Consider the following 18,635-nt stretch of genomic DNA (forward strand, 5'->3'; position numbering starts at 1 on the left):
GCAGTCAGGACAAATGTCTCTCACCCGCAGTCCCGCAGCTGCTTATAAAATAATCACTCAGAGGCTTAACATTATTTACAAACTTTATGTCCTAATGACTCAGGCTTCTTGCTAGCTAGCTCCTATAACTTAACCTATTTCTATTAATCTATGAGTTGCCATGTGGCTATGGCTTACCAATACTTTCACATCTTGCTTCTCCTGGCTGTGACTGGTATCTCCTACAACTCTCCTTTCTTCTTCCTGTTTGTCTGCTTGAATTTCCTGCCGGCCTCTAAGCTTCCTTGCCATAGGCCAATACAGCTTTATTTATTAACCAATCAGAGCAATACATATTCACAGCATACAGAAAGACATGCTACAGCAGAAGTATCTAGGTTTCTGTACCCCATGACAAAGAACTGTAACAGGGACACATGGTTAGAAATGAGAAGAGACCATTTATTACAAAAGAGAAGGAACTCTTGAGAACAGGAGTGGGTTGGTGAGCTAAGGGAGAAACCACCCTCCATTCCTATGCCCCACACCAAACTGGTCTCCACTGCCAACCAAAAGCATCATGACCTTTTCTAGGACATTTCTACAGCACCATCTCTCCCTCAGTTGTGTAGCATGAGTTTTTTTTCTCAGCATGTTCTGTTCATTAGATGAAGTCCAGATGAAGAAGGGCTCCTTATGTGTCTTACTTTGAACACTGGTTTTGTTTATGTTATTCTTGATGTTTCAGTCTCTAACACCTACTCTCTCATCACACTCTCATCCCAGTAACATTTAATGCAAAAGTGTGAGAGACCTGCCCCCACTTTACCCAGGGTACTCTTGAGGAAAGAGGGATAAGAAAATATCAGGTAGAAAGATAGGCCTAGCTGATGAAAAGAAAGACAGAAACACAGGATAGGTTCGGGAGGATCTGTGTCAATTCCTAGTGGCCCAGAACTTTATTCAAAGAAGCTTTTTATAACAATGCCAAGTGGCAAGGCAAAAGACCTCCCCTTTGTAGTGGGTAGCCATTCCATCTTTGATCTGGAAGTTCCAACCCCCAATGAGGCTTCGGTAACTGTCACGCCTACAAGGCGGGGCTGAGAGAGGACCCTGAAGACCCAAGATCCGGTTGCGCCAGCTCTCTTAGTTCCTGAACCCTGGACGCTGGAGGTAGACCAAGCAGAGTTCTCCAGAGAACACCACTGTACTGTGCCATGCCTTTCCTAGACTCTGCAAACTATCCATTCACTTGTAAGTTACCCCACAAAATAAACTTCCCTTTTAACTACGTGGAGTGGTCTTAATAATTTCACAAATACTCCCTTGCTAGGTACAACCAAGTGTAGACCCTTCCAAACACCTGGTACCCAGGTCCTGGTCCAATCATCCTCTTATGCAGTCCTGCTGGGTAAAGCAAGCCCAGATCTCACTAGGAAATCTCTGTGGGCTCCCACACTAAAGGCAATGCCAGAAGCCGAAGGTAGATGGTAACAAAGCTGCTCTTCCTTCCTGGAACTGTTGCCTGGAGAAGATTCACCTTTCCTCCCTAACAAGAGGGAGCTTTCACTTGATTGTGCTAAGCCACTGAGAGCATGCTGGCTCCCTAGTTCACCAGTGCACATACATCCCTCAGTCTCTTATTAACCCCATATGACTCTTAGATTTCCATGTCATTCTTTCCTAGATTTTGTTAGTACCCACTACTGCTTAGGGCAAATCTCCCTGTAAATGCCTTATAGATGCTTGAAGTCATTCTGAACTCTGAGCAACCCCAGGAAATTCTTTGGTCTCACTCTTCATTCACTGTCCTCGTCTGTTCTTGTCCTCCCTGAACATGAGTTTCAATGAATTATACTTCTCACTATCCCAAGTAATCCTAGATCCCATCTCCTCATTCCCTTCACTCCCTCTTGTTAAAACTCGGAAAATGATGACAAGCCCAACCTCTCATCCCTGCCACTCAGAGAGTATACAGAAGACCAGTGTGCATGCCAACAATTCAGTGGCCAACAGGATAACTTCCTCCAGGAGTATTACAGCTTTTCCTAAGTGCTTATGAATTCAGTTGAGAGATGTTGCAAACTTGAATGAAAATGGGGCCGAGGATGGGCACTATAGCCAAGAGGAGATGCTCTTGGAGTCTGAAGTTGTCAGTAGTCAGTCAGCTCCACTCATGATGCCATGTGGGAATGTGGGTTTGGGCTGTTGGGAACAACACATGAAAGAGAAGGTAGAAGTTCCTTTATTCTTACAAATAAAAACTAGTGTAAGGGCTTTTAAAAAAGAACATAGTGATAGTCAAAGGTACAAGCATTGGGATGAGGAAGTTGGGTTAAATAAGAAGATCCAATTGGTATTCCTGCCTATCACTTCTGTTCTAATTAATTTAATACACACTATCAAATGCACATAACATTTAAGCATTAGAGAGTTGGGATATTAACATCATTGGTGACAACTCAGAAGTAGATGTTAATTTTTTCATTAAAGCAAAGTGATTTCAATATACAATATTATGACAATAACATTGTGAAATTAAAATACCTCCAGGGTCACTTGTGTGGCAATGAAATTGAGTTTTCCTCAATGTTAAATGACCTCACCTATATTTTACAAATTACATTTGATACTAGCTAATAAAATAGACTACCACTATCTGAATCAACTCATGTAGATTCCTAAACTTTGGCACTGAAAAAGTCAAGGGACCTTTGCTGACTAGACTCAGTAGTAAAAGGCATGTAAAACTGTTAGTTGGGGGAACCTGAGTTCCAATCTAGCTTTGATATCCATAAACTGTGTGGCAGCTTGATCTCCCAGACAGTGTTTTCCAACAATAAACTGAGGAAGTTAATGAGGAAACACCAAAGGTCTCATTTCAATCCTGTGTTTTGATAACATTCTAGAATCCATTTTATTTTCCTTCAAAAATTATTATTATTTATTATTAACTGTGTTTGTGTGTTTGTGCATACTGACACATGCAATGTTGGATTCCCTCAGCTGGAGTTACAAGGAGTTGTGAGCTCCTGTATGTCCTGGGAACTGAACTCTGGTCCTCTTGAAGAGCGGTGCACGAGGTTAACCACTGAGCCATCTCTCCAGCCTTCATTTTATTTCTTTCTGATGACCCAGATATGTGTATAGATTATGACTGGACTAGTTGCACCTAACAGCTCATTTTTAAAAAAGGCATGGGGGATGGGGATTTAATGCCTCAAAAGTACAATCATGGAAGGTTCTTTTAAAAAACAAAATAACCTCCACACAAGAGTAAGTTAGATAGTCATTTCAAGTGTGCGGACAACAAAGGATACTAGAAACAGCTATATTTGAAATGTATATTGTGATTTTAAATGAGTCAATATGTAAAGATATGACTATGAAAGTTTTCCTATTTAATAAAAGGATTGTCAACGATATCTCTCTTCCTACTTCTTGCAGTCACACTTGTAATGTGATGTTTCCCATGAGTATTTATAGTTTTAAGTGACACTGAGCATGAGCCAAAGAGCCATCTCTGGGCTGGTGTAGAGTGTTGTAACTGTCACTGTAGCTAGAGTTTTCCTGCCTGGCTCACAGTCAGGACAAATCTCTCTCACCTGCCAGTCCCACAGCCGCTCAAACCCGACCAAGTAAACACAGAGATGTATATTGCTTACAAACTGTATGGCCGTGGCAGGCTTCTTGCTAACTGTTCTTACAGCTTAAATTAATCCATTTCTATAAATCTATACCTTGCCACATGGCTCGTGGTTTACCGGCATCTTCACATGCTGTTTGTCATCGTGGCGGCTGGCAGTGTCTCTCTGACTCAGCCTTCCACCTCCCAGCTTTATTCTCCTCCTTGTCCTGCCTATACTTCCTGCCTAGCCAATGGCCAATCAGTGTTTTATTTATTGACCAATCAGCAACACATTTGCCATACAGAACATCCCACAGCACTTCCCCCCCCCTTTTTTTTTTCAAAAAGGAAGGTTTTAAACTTAACAAAGTAAAATTACATATAATTTGGGAATTTGGGCATAGCTTCTCTTACTACTAACTGCTGGAGGGGGGCGCTGTATCTTATGGGGACACAAAGAAAATTTTAGGATTATGGAATAGTCCATGAGGCTGTATTGTCTGAGCCAGATGCTTTCAAACCATTCTGGATGTTGGATCATCTGGGCCATGGTGTCATTGGAGACCTTTCAGGGGGTCTTGGCTGGTCAAACCTGATGTATCTTAATCTTGAACAAATCCATAGCCTCTGGCTTTCTTTGGAAACAAAAGCAGAGACTCTTTTCCAAAGCAACATATCCTTATATCCAAATTTTGAAGTCAAGGTATCTTTAAAGTATACATATTGGCATAACTCAACAGCTTTTACAATCAAATGTTTTTTCTGCAGTTAAAAATCCCAAAGACAACACAATCCAGATTCTCTGTGTAATATTCATCTTTATGTGGCTTATTTTTTATATTAATTTTACTGTCTCTTTAAAGACTTTATTTTTAAAACTATGTATTTGTTTCTATAACTGTATATATCACCTTTTCTGTCTCTTTCAAGCCTATGTATATTTTACACACATTGTAAACTATTACATCTGAGTCTGTCTTATTGTGAATCTATTGCTTTAAACTGCAGCAGCTGTGGCTGCTGGCTCCACCCACCTCAGCTTCCCAACATGGCCGTGGTTTACCACCAGCTCTGGGAGCTATCGTGGGTCTATGCTTTTAGCCAAGCAGCTTGTAGCCCAGAAATCTCTTTTTTTTTGTTTTGTACAAGCAAAGTCTAAATCCACCATGCAGCTTAATGTGCCACTTGCAGAGGCCTCATTCCCGCCATACAGCAGCACGATAGGAACCCACCAGTAGCTCAAACCGGCAGGTGCCGCTCATTTGAGAGAGACAATTAGGAAGCTGTTTTTAGCTCCGTTTTAGAATCTTTTTTCTCAGTTTTTAGGTGGAAACTCTTGCCCCACGTTGGGTGCCATTTGTAGCTTGAGTTTTCCTGCCTGACCCACAGACAGGACAAATCTCTCTTACCTGCCAGTCCCACAGCCGCTCAAACCCGACCAAGTAAACACAGAGACTTATATTGGTTACAAACTGTATGGCTGTGGCAGGCTTCTTGCTAACTGTTCTTACAGCTTAAATTAATCCATTTCCATTAATCTATACCTTGCCACATGGCTCGTGGTTTACCGGCATCTTCACATGCTGTTTGTCATCGTGGCGGCTGGCAGTGTCTCTCTGACTCAGCCTTCCACCTCCCAGCTTTATTCTCCTCCTTGTCCCGCCTATACTTCCTGCCTAGCCAATGGCCAATCAGTGTTTTATTTATTGACCAATCAGCAACATATTTGCCATACAGAACATCCCACAGCATGTCACTTTAATTTTACTGATTAAGGAACAACTGCATGTATCTGGTGAGGGGCCACAAACATGTTTCTCTATCACAAATGGCTTTATTTGCAGGGTGGCTGAGACATTAGGGAGATATCCATATTTGAATTTCTGTAGCACCCCTTTTTCTTACTAAGCTAAGCAGATTACCAAAGAATGTGTGTGTCAAATAGTATTGCTTTGAGATTTAGATTTGTGTGGAGAGGGCAAAGGAGGCACATTATAGTCACCAGCATTTGAGTGATGGATGTAGTGGGTAGATCATTGGACTAAAGAGACCTTAGTATGCCTAATGGCCTGAGTGATATTAGCCTCTTTAATTGGTCAGGAGTGAAGTAAGACAGCTTTGCCAACCCATTTACCTCTACCCTATTCCTCTAACCCTGTGAGTACTCATTGCCATGTAAGGAGAGAAGTGAGGGAGATCGTAGGATGTGAAATTGCTCATGGCTGCTTATCACATGTGCAACTCTGTCTTCACTGGTCAAGTTAAACCAGCAATCAGTGAATGTTCTGAATGGCTGCTTGACCCTAGGCATGTGTAAGACTGAGTTTGGGATACAATGAGCTCAAGACTTGGCTTGTGCTTTTGCAGAACTCCTTATAGGCTGAATGTAGAACATAAACTGTGACTTTCAATTGCATGGAAACATTAATGTAGCAACCTTAATGATTAAAAAAAAGACAGAAAAAATAAAATTTTGAACAGCCCAAGAGACTCCAAAGTTTACTGGCCAAAGTTCAGGCCTTAGCCACTGTTTACAAGAACAACTAACTTTCTGTCCTAGTGGGCAGGACTGATATGGTGACATTTGGGGACCCATGGAACCACGGCTTCAGGCACGTTCCATCCTGAGTTCTATTCCATTCACTGCGTGAGGATATGAGTAACTGCCCCTCTAAATATCTCTACTTGAGGGAAGGTTAGGTATGGTTTGCAGACACTGCACCACTAAATTTGTCAGAAAGTTAAGAAATGGAAATTGATATGGTTATGTATTAGAATAGAGGTACATGGAAATTAGAGGCTGGTTCATAGTGGAGAAGTGGAGCACATCTTGGTGTGTGTCAAAGGCAGCTGTTAGATGGTGTAGATGGTGGAGGGGGACTAAGGGGTTATGATGAATCTAGTGAGGGGCCAGGAAAGGAGGTGAGTGGCACATACAGTTTCTCTTACTCTTTACATCCTCTCTTCCTGTTGTTGCTCATGATAACACTGTCTTGATTTTCTCCCATGCCTCTGGTAATATGTTCTTGAATTTGGAATCTTTCTTAAGATTGCACCATGGATTTCTTCTTTATGTATCATTTTACTTTCTCCCAAGGCTATTTTTTTTTCACTTTTGAGAATCAGTCTTACTATGTAGCTAGATTGGCTTGGAACTTGTGGTCCTTCTGCTTCAGACCCCTGGATGTTGTAATTATAGATGTGTGCCACCATACTTGGCAATTTCTCCCTTCTTCATGACTCACAAATAATGCTCATAGGTGAGGCCTTGCCTGGGACCTCTATATCCTTTCATACATAACCATCTAAAAGATACATGTTCTTAGAAGATTCGAAATGCCTGAAATTTAACATGTACAGACCCCACCAGTCTTCTTGTTACATCACTCTGTTTTTTCAAGCAGTGCTTTTTAAACACTGAGTAATAGTAGGATATCCTGATGGAAGAAGCCCTTTCAGGCCTGAGAAGATTCTTGAAGTTGTTTGGAGAGGGAATTCCATAGTCACGGTCCTTCAATCATGGTCTAGCAGATGAGGAAGACAGATTTTTGATGGGCACATATTATTGGTTTTGTTGACCTCTGGGGAAGTATAAAGCTGAAGAACAAAGGAGATTTTCTAACCTATTGTAGAGAAAGGATTTTCTTGTTAGGTCAAAGGCCAATATTATTCTTGGTCTCACTCTAGTATTTCCATAGCTGTCCATGTCTACACCATTGACAGGATTCAAGCTCTTGTCTTCTGTTGCTGGGATTATTGCATTAATTCTCTGTCCACTTTTCCTCATGCATTCCTCTTGTCTTTCTAACCTCTTCTCCGCATTGCAGCTGGGGTAATCTTTTTGAAGCATAAATCATATTAAATCAGTGAGCTAATAAAGTCATTCAACAGTTTTTTAATAGAAGCTGAAAAGTTTCCTGTAGTGAATATGAGACACAAAGCTGTCTTCTGTACAACCATCCCATCTCACATCAGCCCCAGCCAGAACCCTGTGTTGACCTTTCTTCGTTTTTTTTTCTTTTTCATCTTGTTCTGCTGTCTTTTACCTTAAAGGCTGTTTTTCCTCCACTATTCATGCTTGTTAAAAGCTTGTAGCTTCCATGTCTGACCCTCAGTAAAACCTCTCAAGCTCCCAGGCCAATGGTGTTCCCAGGTAATGTTTGAATCAGGAATATTGTTTTATTCATAATTATTTGTGTTACCTAGTTTATCAGTCATCATTAATAACTCATTCACCCAGATATCTTGTTGCATTCTTTAGGGATATTATCTTTTAAAGGAGCTTGTACTAGTAAAAAAAACTCACCCACATACTTATCTTGGAAACCTAAGTAATTGAAAATTCTGCTTTTCTTTTCCACCAGCCAGCTTACCTTTAATTTCTTTCCTAATGTTCTCACAGGAAGTTCCACTCTTTTCTAAGGTGGGGTCTACTTCTTTGATTTGCTCTTTGGGAAAACTTTTGAAATGACCTATCTTCTCATCCTCCTACTTCCCGCAATGTTCTGTCTGCTCATGCCATTTTTCTAACCATGCCCCCACAACCTCCCAAAATGTTGCTCCACCAACACAAATTTATCCAGTGAATGCACACTCTAAATTGTATAGTCTTCTGAGTTGCATAGGTGTTAAAGAGGTTGCACCCACACATCTTTAGACATGAGATCGCTATCTGGTTTAGAGCCTCTCCTCTACCATCCTAGCTACACCATGTGTTCTCCATGCACAGTGTCTCGCAATGCTGCACTAAGGCTGCACTGGAATTACTTCCCGGTCCACCTGTCTCTTCTCTTGGACAGTGAGCTCCTTGAAGCCAAGAGTGTCTTATTCATTTCTTATTTTTGTATCTTATTCATTGTATCCTCACAGTCTAGAACACAGCCTGTGTTACAGTGTCCACTCAGCATCTGTTGACCATGGGGTGACACGAAATGTTCCTCTGTGCCTTGTGCTCTGTCAGCAGGGCACAGTGCTTGTTGATGCCAGGGAATGTTTTCTCTTAGATACCATCATTCCTGATGTGCTTAACTTGGCCAGTTTCCCATGTAACTGCAGAAAGAAATTTGGACTGATCAATACAGCCATCTGCCTTTAAATCAATACAAATAGTCTAACTTACATTCTTTTAATATGTAACTGTAGAAAGAGTATAGATATAGTAGAAATATTGAAATATCAGTTATATGCATTTCAGCTACTTATTTAGGCTTTTGGTGTTAAGTACACAGGCACAGTCACAACTACTAATCAGGCCCATCCGTGAAGGAGTGCTCTAGAGTCAGAAGTTACTCATATTGTTGCACATTCTATTTGAATGCATACTTTTGTCATGGTATTATTTACTGTCTTTTTTCCCAAAAACCTCCTTCAAGTCCATATATATTATTTTAATCAAGGGGTTTTATCAATGGCAATATCACAAAAAGTCAATATGAACAATTCAATACTTATATACCCAGTAACGTTTTACAATCATCTTTCCAGCATTTATATTATATAGCTTACAATAATTAAGCTACAGATGAATCTCTCTAATACTCTAAAAATATATCATGGACAATTACTTATTTGATATGTGAGAAATTGGCAAGTGATTTGAGATCAAATAATCCACTTCTTGTTGTTATGCTGTTCACAGTTGTTTACAAAACTCATAGAAATTTCAGGACTTAAATTTCAAGTTTTAGTTGAGTGATAGGTTGGGAAGTTTTAGGTAAGGACTGGCCTTGGGATATTATAAAACATTAAATTATAGCTAGGCGGTGGTGGTGCACACCTTTAATCCCAGCACTCAGGAGGCAGAGCCAGGTGGATCTCTGTGAGTTTGAAGCCAGCTTTGTCTACACAGCGAGATCCAGGACAGGCAACAAAGCTACACAGAGAAACCCTGTCTCAAAAACAACAACAACAACAACAAACCACAAAAAACCAAACCAAACCAAAAAAAACCCCAAAACCCAAAAAAAATCCAAAACAACTCTAACACCCCCTAAGTTACAAAACAAACAAACAAACAAAAAGATATTATAAATTTGGATTTATGACTTTAAGTTTTTCATCCAAGAAGTCTTTTAGATTGTATTTGGAATACATGCAGATAGACTATGACCACATATTTAGTAGTGTATGTACTTAAGGCTGAATTTTATCTGTAGCAATAATTATGAGCAGTTACTAGTATTTTTATTTTATATGCTCTACTTGTGATCTTTGCAAAACAGATAAGCATGTAGGCATTAGGTATATTTTTCTTTAATTGGAAAGACCTTACATATGAAAAAGTGTTTTATTAATGTGCTTTATAGAAGCTTAGCCACCTTTAATTTCTTAAAAAATATAAGCTGATTTCGATAGTGAGGAATACTTGAAAAGCAATGATACAGTTTAGTTTGAACTAGCTCTCCAGCTTGGAATCTCTAATTTCATGTATCCTTTTCTATATTTCTAGATACCGTCTCATTCCATAAGACTGTCACATAGGAAGCACAGAACCACAGATTGTCCAAAGTGGGAAGACCTTAGGGATAATTTTATCCCAGTTGATTACCATGGCCTGGAGACACTAACAGAGCACAGGTCCAAGGCTGTAGCAAAAAACTGAAACTGAGATGAATTAACGTGTAGTTAGTAACTAAGAAATTGGAAGGAAATAGTAAGGAAATTTGGGTGACATAGGCATAAATTCCAGGGCTCCATTTAGAAGAAGGAAGGGCAGAAAAATACATTTTGCCATTGAAACTATGTGTAAAAGAGATTGAACCAATGAAAAAAACTGAAAATAGTAATTTTGTGGCTATGTAATATATATTTTACAGTACTTTAATGAAAAAAATGTAGTTTAAATGGATACAATCCTGCTGTATAAAATAACTGCTCTTAAAATGCATTTCTCTTTCAATTTTCTCTTCCCTTCTCCTCCCTGTTTTTAAGTATTTGTTTGTTTGTTTCTAGCAGTCTCATGTAGCTCAGGCTGGCTGAGCATCAGATCACAGGTCTGCAGCACTGCATCTAGCATTTCAAAATATCATTCCATAGATACTGATTATCCAGTGGTAAAGAAGCCAATAGCTATCAGCAAAAGTACTTGTGTAGAATTAGTTAGCAACACAAACAGAGTTGTAGAAAAGTGTTGGTGTAGATTCCCTCTGTCCAGCATAGCCATCCTTGGGCGGCTTCTTATTCTAACTGCTATTGTTCTCCATATATATGCAAGGCTTTGACTGATGATTTCAGAGTGCAGCCAATACCTACCTTAAGATTTTTTCTTTGGTTTGTTTTTTAATAATTTTTTCCTTGTAGCATGAACAATGTCAAAATAACCCAAATAACTGTAATGATATCCTCTTAAGTCATGAGATACTTTTCTTGGTAGGAATTTGATACCTTGAGAATAAACATGCAACATTTGACCATTCACAATGAGCAACCATGTCAGGGCACAGTCATTGAGAACATCAGGTTATTTTCTGAACTAGAATTCCACAAAAAATACGATTTTGCAATCTCACTTTATTTTATTTTCAGGTCAGATAATCATAACAAAAATGAAATATTCTTGTATCATCACTGAATTAAGCATTTCTTGTTATCTTAACTATTTCAGTTACATCAAAATGAGAACATCTAAGCCTAAGTAATTTACTAAGCACTTCCTGATTTCCTCACAACTGTTGTCTCCTCTCACCCAGTCCTTACTCAGCTCACATTTTGTAATCTTAGTAAATCATGAAAAAGGGATGGTGAAGTGTAACCACAAAGGGACAGAGGAGGGAAGGGGATAAAAGATGATGGACAGAGCCACAGTACCTAGAAGACAGTCAAGGTACCACCATGGCTGACATCAGTTAGCCAGCTCACACTACAGTTCTGAAGTGCTGTTTTCATCCTTAACTATATATGGAGAAATTTGTGTTTTATAAAATGAAGGAATTGGCAATGTCAGGGCAGATGAGACTGCCTGTGTTATCATTTCAAAATAACTTCTGTTGTTTTCTTCTCTTAGAGAGTTATTTTTAAAGGGAACTTTTAAGGAGATCCAAATCAGTGAAGTCTAGTTGGCATTTGAGCTTCACCAAGGCCATGACAAGTCTTGTTTTTAGGTATACTGGCTCAAAAGAACTCTTATTTCCATTGATTGGTGGATATTTTCTTCCTGAAATTATAGAGACTACATTAAAACAAAGAATAAGATATTAAAAGGTGGTTGCTGGACAGGCCAACTCTCACCTTTCTTTTAAATTTTTTTCTAATTTAGTTGCATAAAAATAGTTCATAGACTATGATGATATAGTGAAGGACTTAGTTATCATATGAAAACTGGAGATCGTAGCTACTGAAATTTTCTCTGAAGCATTGTAAAACTCTTATTAGTGGAGAATATTACAGTAGTGATCTTGTTTGTTCTCTGGACATTGGTTTTTAATATGACCTAGCATCAGAATACAAAGTCTTCCAAAATTCCATTCCCAAGACTGTTTTTGTTGAAGAGAGGAGGGATGTGAGAGGGTAGTGGGTGGTAAAAATCCAGTATATATACAGATGACATTATCGGAGAAAAATATAAAATGCTATCTAAATCTAAGCATTTTTCCAATTAGATCATTCTGTTCTGTTGCATTTTGTTAGCAGGCATGTGCATAGGCAGCGAATTAATGTCATTAATAGAGCAGCATAGAGCAGCAAAACTTTGATTTTAGGAGTATAGACAAGCATAAAATTAAAGAAGATAACATTCTCTACATGGTGCAGCTTGATATATAAATAGCCTTACATCAAGTCAGTACAACTTTCCGTACTACTAAGTATCTACCATATCAGAACACTCTAGATGAGTCTAAAAGTTGTGGATGAAAAATTAGAGCATTCACCAGTATAATGATTATGTAGCCAAACCAAAAACCAAAGAAGTTCAGGATCCTCTGTGCACAGTGATTCATTGTGATTAGTCAAGCAAGAAGACAGGGAAAATGAAAGTGCACTTCACAAAGCATTGAGTGTAACACAATGAAATGAAATACAAATATTCAGAGCACTTCACACCAAGAAATACTTGAAACACCAAACTCAACATTTATTTACTTATTTATTTTGTGTGCAATGATTTTTTATTCAATTTTTTTTATTTTACATACCAACCACAGATCCCCTTCTCCTTCCTCTGGATCCTGTCACCCCCACCTAACCACCTACCTCTTACTCCCTCCTCCAAATGGGTGAGTTCTCCCATGGAGGGGACAACAAAGCCTGGTACATGCTATTGAGGCAGGACCAAGCCCCTCCCTGCTGCATCAAGGGTGAGCAAGGTGTCCCATCATAGGTAATGGGATCCAGAAAGCCAGCTAATGCACCAGGGATAGATCCTGATCACCCTGTCAGGGGCCCCCTCAAACAGAACCAGCTACACAACTGTCTCCCTTATGCAGAGGGTCTAGTCGGTCCCATGCAGGTTCCACAGCTTTCGCTGAGTTCCCACTAGCTTGGTTCATCTGTCTCTGTAGATTTCCCCATCATGATCTTGATGTCTCTTGTTCACATAATCCCTCTTTCCTCTCTTTGACTGGACTTCCAGAGCTCAGTCTGGTGCTTGGTTGTGGATCTCTGCATCTGCTTCCATCAGTTACTGGATGAAGGCTCTATGATGATAGTTAGGGTACTCACCAATCTGATTACCAGGGTAAGCCAGTTAAGGCACCCTTACCACTTGCTAGTAGTCTTTGCTGGGGTCTTCCTTATGGATTTTGGGAATTTCTCTAGCACCAGGTTTCCCCCTTACTGTAGCTGAAGTTTTCTCCCTGGGTCCCTGCCAAGCCCCAGCAGTCCCTTAGCCCACTTATAAAATAAATATACAGACACTTATATTATTTAAACTGCTTGGCCATTAGCTCAGGCCTATCACTGTCTAGCTCTTACTCTTATATTCAGCCCATTTCTATTAATCTATACTTTGCCGCATGGTTCGTGGCTTACTGGTACCTTACATCTTCCTTGTCCTGGTGGCAGCTGCAGGCAGTCTCCCCCTCTGCCTTCCTGTTTCCTCAAGTCTCCTCTCTGTTAGTCCCACCTATACTTCCTGTCTGGCTACTGGCCATTCGCTGTTTTATTTATACAGAGTGATATCCACAGCACTTCCCCTTTTCTTCTTTTTCAAAAAGGAAGGTTTTAACTTTAACATAGTAAAATTACATATAACAAAACAATTATTGAGCAAGAATTACAGATACAATATTAAAGAAGATATCCTATATATCTTATATTTGTGAGTTTAAGGTTTTATATCTAACTTATCTTTTATCATAACTAAGGAAAATTGTAACTATCTAGCTTCAACTACATCAAAGACCTCAGAAGGACATAATATTACCTGAGAAATGGGAGGATGCAAGCAACTTTCAGGAGTCTTGCAGGGTAGACAGAGACAGCTGTCAGCCTGGATAGTCATCCAAAGTTCTCTTGTAAAGTTGGGGCATCTGTCTTCAGCCAACCGGGCTAGAGTCTCTCAGTCTTTTTTTTTTTTTTAGTGTCCTGTAGAATGTCTGGCAGTTTCCTCTGTGAAGCAGGAACCTGAAGGAACGTTTTGTCAAGCAAAGTTCAGTGGTCATCTTTCTATGGGTCCTGCATGTCCAGTCGATCAAGCAGTACAGGCAAGAACAGTTTCTTGTCCAAATGGCTATTTTTACCAAGGTGAAGATAAACTCCATATGGAGTGTCTTCGATGCCCATCCTCCTCTCTGAAGTAAATCGGTGCTGCCAGGAGCAGACATGTCTTACGATCCAGAAAGTCTAAATTTTTAAAATATTTTAAATGCCATATTCTGTAGGTCTTTGAAGTAGTTGAAGATTACCTATCTATCTGAAATATATCTATGTATACCTAGAAGACTTAACTAACATGACTACGAGTATGATTATCATAGATGACTATTTATTAATCTATTTTTAATTATCCATTACAGTTTTAAATGAGCTGTACAAACATAACACCTTAAACAAGAGTAGAAATATACACACAGTATAACAAAATTAACTTTAAGTTTCTATCAATAAACTAAAATCTATACCAATGTAAAACATTTTAAACAAGTTGTTGCTTTTAAAAGTAGGTTCATTAATCTACCCTTTTATCCTATCATCTCTATATCCTATATATCTATATCATATCCCCTTTTCTTTTTAAGAAAGAGATCACATTTATAATCGACTTGTTTTAAATAAAAATATTGGTTTTTCTCTGTCCCACACCAGAGGGCTCTTCTGATTTGGGACACAAGAATCTCTTAACCTTTTTTTTTTTTTAGCAATATGTCTGGGTTTAGAGGGGGAGTGAGCCAATTCTATCTCCAAAGCCAACTTGCCATATTTGGGAATTTGGGCGTAGCATCTCTTACTACTTCCTGCTGGAGGGGGGCGCTGTATCTTATGGGGACACAAAGAAAATGTAGGTTTATGGGGTAGTCCATGAGGCTGTATTGTCTGAGCCAGTTGCCTTGAAACAGTTTTGGACATTGGATCATCTGGGCCATGGTGTCATCAGAGACCTTTCAGGGGGTCTTGGCTGGTCAAACCTGATGTATCTTAATCTGGAACAAATCCATAGCCTCTGGCTTTCTGTGGAAACAAAAGCAGAGTCTCTTTTCCAAAGCAACATATCCTTATATCCAAATTTTGAAGTCAAGGTACCTTTAAAATTTACATCTTGGCATAACTCAACAGCTTTTACAGTCAAATGTTTTTCTTCAGTAACAAATATCAAAGAGAACATAATCCAGATTCTCTGTGTGATAGCCATCTTTATGTGGCTTATTTTTTATATTAATTTTACTGTCTCTTTAAAGACTTTATTTTTAAAAACTATCTATTTGTTTATATAACTGTATATATTCCTTTTTCTCTGTCTTTCAAGCCTACGTAATTTTTACATACATTGTAAACTATTTTATCTGAATCTGTCTTATTGTGAACCTATTGCTTTAAACTGTAGCATTCTAAGACTGAAATGATGCTGTGGCTGTTGGCTCCGCCCACTTCAGCTTCCCAACATGGCGGTGGTACGTTTTCCGCCAGCTTTGGGAGCCATCAACTCTCAGAAATAGTAGATCTATGCTTCTATCAAAGCAGCGTGTAGCCCAGAAACCATATATATATATACACAGCGTAATGTGCTGCTGGCAGACGCCTCATTCCCACCGCCCTGCCAACTTGAGAGAGACAACTAGGAAGCTGTTTTTAGCTCCATTTTAGAATCTTTTTTTTTTTTTAAGGTTTTAGGTGGAAACTCTTGCCAACCCGTTGTCTGCCATTTGTAGCTGGAGTTTTCTCTCTGGGTCCCCGCCAAGCCCTGGCAGTCCCTTAGCCCACTTAAAAAATAAACATACAGACACTTATATTATTTAAACTGCTTGGCCATTAGCTCAGGCCTATCATTGTCTAGCTCTTCCTCTTATATTCAGCCCATTTCTATTAACCTATACTTTGCCGCATGGTTCGTGGCTTACTGGTACCTTACATCTTCCCTGTCCTGGCGGCGGCTGCAGGCAGTCTCCCCCTCTGCCTTCCTGTTCCCTCAATTCCTTACCCCATAATGTCTCCTTCTATTAAGATATCTCTTTCTTTGTTCTCCTACTCCATTCCTCCCCCAGCTCGACCATCCTGTTCCCTCATGTTCTTATCTCCCATCCCCTACACTCTATTGCCACCCCCATTCCCAATTTACTCATAGGGTTCTCCTGTTTCCCCTTCCCAAGAGATCCATACCTTCCTCTTAGGGTCCTTCTTGTTTCCTAGCTTCTCTGAAGCTGTAGGTTGTAGTCTGATTATCCTTTGTTTTACATCTAGTATCCACTTATGAGTGAGTACATACCATGGTTGTCTTTCTGAGTCTGGGTTACCTCACTCAGGATGATATTCTCTAGTTCCATCCATTTGCCTGAAAATTTCATGATGCCATTTTTTTTAATAGCTGAGTATATGTGTATATGTACCACATTTCCTTTATCCATTCTTCAGTTGAGGGGCATTTAGGCTGCTTCCAGGTTCTGGCTATTATGAATAATGCTGCTGTGAACATAGTTACTACCAAACACATCTTCAAAATGTGATGGACACTTTCCGAACAATATCATGAATACACATGCTGAAGTAGGGTGGAGGGCTTAAAGCATTCTCACTAAAATAAGAAGCAAGACAAAAGTTCCTACTATCTTTACTCCTATTCAAAATGGAGCCTGAAATGTCAACCAAAGCAAATAAAACAAAAAGGGAAGAGGATGTGGGTATGAAAAGAAGCTGTGTGCAGATGTGGTTCTAGAGAGAGAAGACCCTGAAGACTCTGCTTGAAAATTCTTAGATCTGATAAACACTTTCAGTGAGGTGCAGGATAGAAAACTAATCTACAGCCATCAGTAGGCTGCCTGTAGACAGATAACATGAAATCATGAAAACAGCCCCATTCTCAGTTGACTTTAAAAAAAAACATGCTATAAACCTAATCAAAGAAATGAGATGCCTTTTCAGTGAAAAATTTAAAACACTGAAAAAATAAATTGAAGAGGATACTAGGAGAAGAAAGCCCTGTATGCTCACAGATTGGCTTTGGAGTCCATTGACAGAGGAAATGGAGAAGGAAAAGGAGGGATATGAACACAGTGGATTTTTTTCTCAGCTATAAAAAATGAAGTTACATCTTTTTCCAAGGTTTGGCTACAACAGGAGACAGTCGTGTTGAATGAGTGAAGTCAGTCTTAGAAAGACAAATAATGTGTTCTCTCTCATTTGTGGTTCCTAGATTTTATGTAGATATACAAAATCATGTATGTATATATGACAGAAGAGCAGAAGTGACACCATCTGAAGGAATAAAGGAGACCAATGGGAGGGGCAATAAAATGGATAAGAGGGCAGCATATAGGAGCAACAGGCAGAATAAACTCATATTTTACTATATACTGATGCAAAGGTGTCCTTATGTGAGTCAGAACAATGTACAATGAAAATGTGTTCGTGAAACACACACATACACACACACATACACACACACACACACACACACACACACACACACACACACCAGCTCCAAGATCCATTTAGAATACTTGTTTACTTTCATGTATGTGGACTGTATTATATGATTCTGTTCTTTCCCTTTCTTCCCTCCAACCCCTTTGTTTGCATTCTACTCCCTCTCAAATTCACGACTCTTTTTCTCCAATTATTATTTTTACATATAATATATATACAAATGAATATTAAATAATACAAACTGCTGAGTCCATTTTGTTCCAGAAACCATTTTCTCACTGGCCCTGTCCTTGGAGGCTAACATCTGCATACTCATCTGCATCTAAGTCTACATTCTAGCAGTCTTCTGTTTTTCTTGAGACAGAATTTCTGTCACTATATAGCCCAGGCTGGCCTGAAATTTGTGATTTCTGTCTTCATTAGTACTAGGATTATAGGGAAATCTGCAGGCATGGCCCAATGATGTCTTCGTGTGGCAGAGCTCAGCTTCCTTTTTCAACAAAATCTGCTCTTTACTCATATCCACTGTCTACATTCCTACATTCCCTATCAAACTTCTCAGAGTGGAAGTTTTCATAGAGAAGGTCCTGACTCACTTTTTGGAGTTCTGAACGTGGTTGTTGTGAATCGTTCTTATCTCCAAATGGTTCTGGGTTCTCCATCTCCACAGTATCCCAGGTCAATGTGGTCATTAACTCTCTTGCAGTGTCTTTATTTACCTGATGGAATCTAACCACAGAGAGCATGTTACTAAGTTCTTCTGTTTTTAAAAATCTTCATCTACTTTTGATCAGCTTCAAGGGGGTGGAGGAGTTTGGTGTCACGTTAGTCAATTTATCCAGAATCTTTTCCCTTCAACTGCTCTAGTTCTGGCAGGCCCACTATTCACCACACTGTGCATCACCTTCACAGGTATATATTTAAATGATTAAGTCCCTACCCAAAAGGTACAAAAAAATAAAACAAAGCAATGCTGGACCCTGTTGTCAATGATGTACCACCTACTGCAGCCATT

Source organism: Peromyscus eremicus, chromosome 10, assembly GCF_949786415.1.
Source record: "Peromyscus eremicus chromosome 10, PerEre_H2_v1, whole genome shotgun sequence".
Lineage (NCBI taxonomy): Eukaryota > Metazoa > Chordata > Mammalia > Rodentia > Cricetidae > Peromyscus > Peromyscus eremicus.